Raw genomic sequence first — 6,057 nt, 5'->3', positions numbered from 1 at the left:
TAAATGCAATTTATTCGAGCTACATAACAGTTATTGTAACTCTCTGTGTTCAATAAAGTCCTGTTGGAATCAAGAGGTCACGAGTTTAGATCCTCTGCGCCCTCTGTTTTGAGAAGAAACCGCTCTTATTCTTACTGTTTAGAATAAAAGCATACATTTGATTTCAGTCTGTAAAAGCTGTGCAATTTATGATCCTTGTAAAGGTTAGCTTTTTTTTTTAGTCACTTTCATCTCTCAGTGTTCAGAATCAATCCATACAACCCCATCTGCAGGGCACTAAAAGAGCTATAGCTCTGCAGTGTACGCATGCATACTAGACGCTACCCCCACCCCCAGGTTCTGACACACAAGCGCAAGCTCTTCGTGAGTCTCACCGTCACTTTGCTTTTCTTTTTATTCAGTTTTATTGTGTTCCTGCAGTCCCTGATGTTCTGTATGCTGTTCTTTTTGTACCCAGGACATGGGAAAGAATGGTAAGACCAGTAACCGGCTATATGCAATCATCAGACACTCCCCATCTCCCGTGTCGTCAAACACAGGAACATATATTGGTGTAAAGATAACAAAAGTGCACTTTTATTCAGTGCAGTTTTTCCATCGCCTTTCCTGTAGAAGAATGTACACATTCTCATGCTGTGGTTTCTATTACACACCTGAAAGAAAGAGACAATATACAGTATGTGAAATATAATCGCACTAATGCAATATTATTTGAAAGCGAACAGCGCAGTCGGGTGTGAATTTATGCAGGAACTGGAAATTCTCTGATGCGGGACCTTCACCAGGAAGAAAGTACAGTGTCAGGTGCTCATTCAGTGAATGAAAGCATAGCACAGATGTGTAACGAACAAGTACGCGTCGTAAATGTAGGAAGGCGGTCCTTGGGTGTGGAACTGTTAATATTTGAATGTGTGATTTATATAGCATGTAATGAAAATCTGCACTTTTAGCATTGCACCATGCAAGCTGTCAGTATCAATGCCTACTGTAACTTGCTTTCTTTTTCTTTGAGTTATACAGGTAGTTTGAATAAAGTGCACTTGTTTTGTTTGCAAATGAAGTGTCTGATGCAGTTTGTATGATTACACGTGTATTTTTGACTATGCCCGTTTGAGCAGTATAAAAGTATTGAAAGTATAACAAAACAACAGGCAGATGGGAGTTCTGATGATTTATATAGCGCGAATTACTGTCTTTACTATTCTCTCCTCTGCGTGCCCTGGAGTACAAAAGAAACAGTAGATTTCAGAGGCATAGTCTCTTTACCGATGATATAACGATTTCGTCTGCTTTATCTCAGCCTTGATTTTCTTTATTCAGTTTTGAGTGTTCCTGCCAGTCCCGCATGTTGCTGTATGCTGGATATGTTCACATGTATTGTCTCTTTCTTTCAGGTGTGTAATAGAAACCACAGCATAGAGAGACATTGCTTCTTACAGGAAAAGGCGATGGAAAAACTGCACTTGAATAAAAGTGCACTTTTGTTATACTTTTACACCAATATATGTTCCTGTGTTTGAACGACACGGAGAGATGGGGAGTGTCTGATGATTGCATATAGCGCCGAAGTTACTGGTCTTTACCATTCTTTCCTCTGCATGTCCTGGAGTACAAAAAGAAACAGCATACAGCAACATGCGGGGACTGGCAGGAACACTCAATAAAACTGAATAAAAAGAAAAGCAAGTGACGGGGAGACACGAAGAAGGCAGCTTCAGCCAGCGTTGTGTGTCAGAACCTGGGGCGGGGGTAGCGTAGTATGCATCGTGGTACACTGCAGAGCTATAGCGCTCTTTAGTGAAAACAGCCGTGTCAGATGGGGTTGTATGGATTGATTCTGAACGCGACTGAGAGAATGAAAAGTGACTAAAAAAGAAAAAGCTAACCTTTACAAGGATCATAAATTGCACCGGCTTTTACAGACTGAAATCAAATGTATGCTTTTATTCTAAAACAGTAAGAATAAGAGCGGTTTACTTCTCAAAACAGAGGGGCGCAGGATCAAACTCGTGACCTCTTGATTCCCAAGCAGGGCTGACTTTATTGAACCACGGAGACAGTTACAATAAACTGGTGTCAATGTTGCATGTTAAGGCGGCTTTTGTTTCTGCAGTTATATTTTGAATAAAAGAGCAATTGTGTTATTCTTGTGAAAATGTTTCTTTGCTATTTGGACTTCAGGTTTCATACATTATATAGTTTATGCCGACATTTTGTCATCTACTACTAGAATATAAAAAACGTTTCTGTTTTAACAATGTGTTGACACAGATTACTGTAGAAACGGAACAAACATGAAATGCGTGTGTTCCAAACAACGATCTATTACTTCCACTCTAAAACTCCACTTCACTCCCAGATACTCAATCAAGGCATGAGCTGAGAGAAGTTCGTGCACGTTCTAAATTGGTGGGGGGATGGAATAGCCGGCTTCTCTTTATCAGCACATTTAGAAGACAAAGGGCGCTGGGGAGAGGTGTGAAGGATTTAAGAAGCAGTGTAAGGTGGGACGGAATTACGAAGTTTTTTCGTAGGCTCTGGTAATTCTAGTGTTAATCGTCCCGGAAGTGCTCTTATGCGTGTGACCCTGAAGTACTTCCGGGTTGGCGTACTCACTCATATCCCCTGAATCTTGGTGAGCTCCCCTGGCGGCTCCCATGGTACCCAACAGGGCTGAGATACGGACTCCATGTCCCATGCTGCCCTCAAGTGGAATCAGAGGAGATTCAGATTCAGATTCTGCCCTAAATCTGTAAAGAAAAATAGGAAAGAAAAAGATATTTATTAATATAATGTACTGAATAAAACATAGACTTATTATTTTATATAGTTAATGTCCATAGTCACCAACGTCCCAAGACAATTCACAAAAAATATTGTAGCGGGGGGGTCCAATCAGGACTGGGACTGCTGAACAGAGGGGCTGCCATAAAAGAGGACTGAATGATTGATGTAATTTTTAGTGTTCATGTGCATGTCAGGGCAAACAACACTAGAGGGCAGTGTTTGCCTTTTTCACAAGAGGTAGCTAAAGAGTAATAACTGAAGAGAAATAAATTTAGGAGAATGAAAATGGAGAACAAAAGGTAACTTATTAGACTGTTCCCCAAGCTGTGAAATGTTAACTAGAGAAGCATCTAGGCCAGGGTTCTTAACCTGATGTCCTTGGACCCCTAGGGGATCTATGGATGGATTTCAGGGAATGAGAGGGTCAGATAAAAATTAAGATTTATATTCACTATACAGCCTGGTACTGTTAATTTAGAGTAGATGTAGTAGTAGTAGTAATGGCAGTAGAAACGTAGTTGTAGTAGATCTGTTTTAATTTACACAAAAGGGTTGTACTTCATAACTATAATGAGTGGCCATGACTTTTGCACAAAATGGAGTGTTTTTTTAGATTGTTTACGTTAAAGTTTAATAATAATTTGCGTATGTCATATACTGCGGTGGGCAGGCATCCTGCCCGGGGTTTGTTTCCTGCATTGCGTCCTGTGTTGGCTGGGATTGGCTCCAGCAGACCCCCGTGACCCTGTAATTAGGATATAATGGGTTGGATAATGGATGGATAGATGGTATGTCATATATATATATGTGACAATTACATCTTGATAAATAAAGTACCTTATATTCATTGCATGCAAAATTGTGTTTATGTGAATATTTCTAGGAAGTGGGTTCCATAGCTTTCATCAGATTCTTAAAGTGGTCTGTGACTCAAAAAGGTCTTTGCTATATGTACACCCACCATAGACAGGAGAGGACAGACTCTCTGGCCATTTAAAGGGAATCAGATGGTGAACATTACAATCTGTTGTGCCCAGACTGTCTTCCTCCTGCACTGAGACTGGTGCAGTCGGTTTAAAGCCCATCTTAAGACAAACTTTTATATAAGCTTTTGCGTAGTTTTTGTTAATATATTTTTATTTTATTTTTGCTTTGTGCCCTCCCACACCATAACCTATCATCTATGCAAGAGAAGTGAAAGCTTTAGTGTACAAAATTCCCTGCTTTATGCTGAACCTAGGCAAGGCACACCCCACAAGACTATTGCCCATGCACAGCGTTTTCTTCCTGAATTGTAACATGCTCACAGTCTCTACCTGCTTGTTTGCGCTTTTCCAAGTTGCGGCTTGCTGGTACCTTTGTAACTGTGTGTTGTGCTTACTGACAAAGTAAGTCATTTCCTTTTTGCAGCGTTCACTGTAACTTAATATCTTAGTTAAAGTTGCAACTTATGTTGACAGTCAGTGCAAGTATACAAAAGCGCCATTATGGCTATGTTTGCTGTTTGCAAATGAACATATTGTTAAGTCTGTGCACTGTTGACCTTTTGGGAGAGATGCGCTGTACTTTACTTGCTCCAGGACGTTGAAATGTGTTAGAGTGGAGGCGGCCCGAAGAAAGGCAGCGTGTGTGAGAGGCCTGGACTTTGGGGACTTGTGGGGTTGTGTGTGCACTTGAACTTTGTATATATTGTGAATAAACGTGTGGTGGTGGAATTACAACATGTCTGCCTGTCTTCTGTCCGCCTCCACTCTCTCTCCACACCCGGATATGTTCCAGGTGCTCCCCGGCAATCACCCGCCGACACGTCCCCGTGTGATGGAAGTGCCGGCTGTACTCCCAGAAGCACTGGTGTCCCTGCTTCTCTTCCCCCAGCACTTCCTGGTGTGGCAGAAGTGCTGAGGTCCAGTGTTCCCAAGGCATTGGGTGCCCCTGGTGGTGACCACAGGCCCTTACAGGGTTGGACTTCCAAGCCCTCTACCCGTGGCCCCCAAAGCAACCAGAGTGGTGGCCCCCCGTGGTCCAAGGTGGGTGCATGCCTCTTCTCGTCCGTCCTCCAAGGCATCCCGGCCGGTCGCCGCCCTGGCATCCCTGACACAGTATTAAGCGTAAAGGGGTTTTTTGTAAACTAATACCGTCTTGGGTGTTATGCCGCACCTTTTATTCTGGTTAATCGTGGCACCTACTGGTTTGATTAAACAATACGTAAAGTTGAGTGATGTTTAACATTGCTCTTCCTGAATACTATGTAACATTTAATTAGTTATGTGCATATATGTATTTAATTTGTATTTGTTCACTTACTGTATTCATTTATTTTTGCTTAGATACCACACATAGACTTACATATACAAATCTATTAAAGTACTTGAAGCAAGCTGGAAAAGGGTGTTATCTACTCTCTGGTGTAGCTGCGGTTCTTTTCTAACCGAAGAATTAGGCCAGCAAGTGTACAATCAGCAAAGTAACGTACAACTGTCCTTCACATTTAGATTTGTCAAAAATTTCGATCTACGGTTTTCGACAGATCTTGACATTTTAGGGTCTCCTGATACAAAAAACATCAACATCTTAATGATGGGTGGTGTGTGCATGTCACGGTTTGTTGAGGACAGTCTAGAGCTAAAAAATACTGAACAATGCCAAACTCGATAGATGAGAGATGACGAGGTGCTGATTAGTTTTTGAGCCAAATCACGCAAGAGAAAGAGGCACTCTAGAGGAACCCTCAAAGTAATTTTTGATAATATCCTGAGAATTGTGGCAAATACCGTAATTCTGCAATTAATTATGATTTCTTTTCATCAATTGCTATTTTAATGACCTATTTTATGATCAGAAAGATCAGCATCACAATGGTAAATAATTACTGAAATGTTATCGAATAGTTCGGGTAACTTGGTTCCTAGATCAGAAAGCCTACGATGCTCACATCTGAATTTTTTATAACTGCTTTTTTCTTTTATTTGACTGTGAAGAAAAGCTCTTTATAAATAAACTTTGCTTACTTACTTTATTTACTCTTTTCCTTTGCATTTTTGGGCATGAGAGTTAATGCTTTTTTATGCAGAGAAGGAATTACATCTCTGATTTTTACTGTGCTTTGGTGTCTAATCCTGAGAAGTGACAGCAGATAGCTGAAAACAGAAATAAAAAGAATATTTAGTGCAAATATGCAACACTGGCCCCCTTAAAATGAAACTACAATGCATTCTGTTCATCATATTCATAATGTTTGTGGTTTAATATGTTTGTCATGTCAACGCATAA

This window comes from Polypterus senegalus, chromosome 1 (assembly GCF_016835505.1).
Source record: "Polypterus senegalus isolate Bchr_013 chromosome 1, ASM1683550v1, whole genome shotgun sequence".
In the NCBI taxonomy this organism is placed as follows: Eukaryota; Metazoa; Chordata; class Cladistia; order Polypteriformes; family Polypteridae; genus Polypterus; species Polypterus senegalus.
This window is presented reverse-complemented; position numbering follows the sequence as displayed.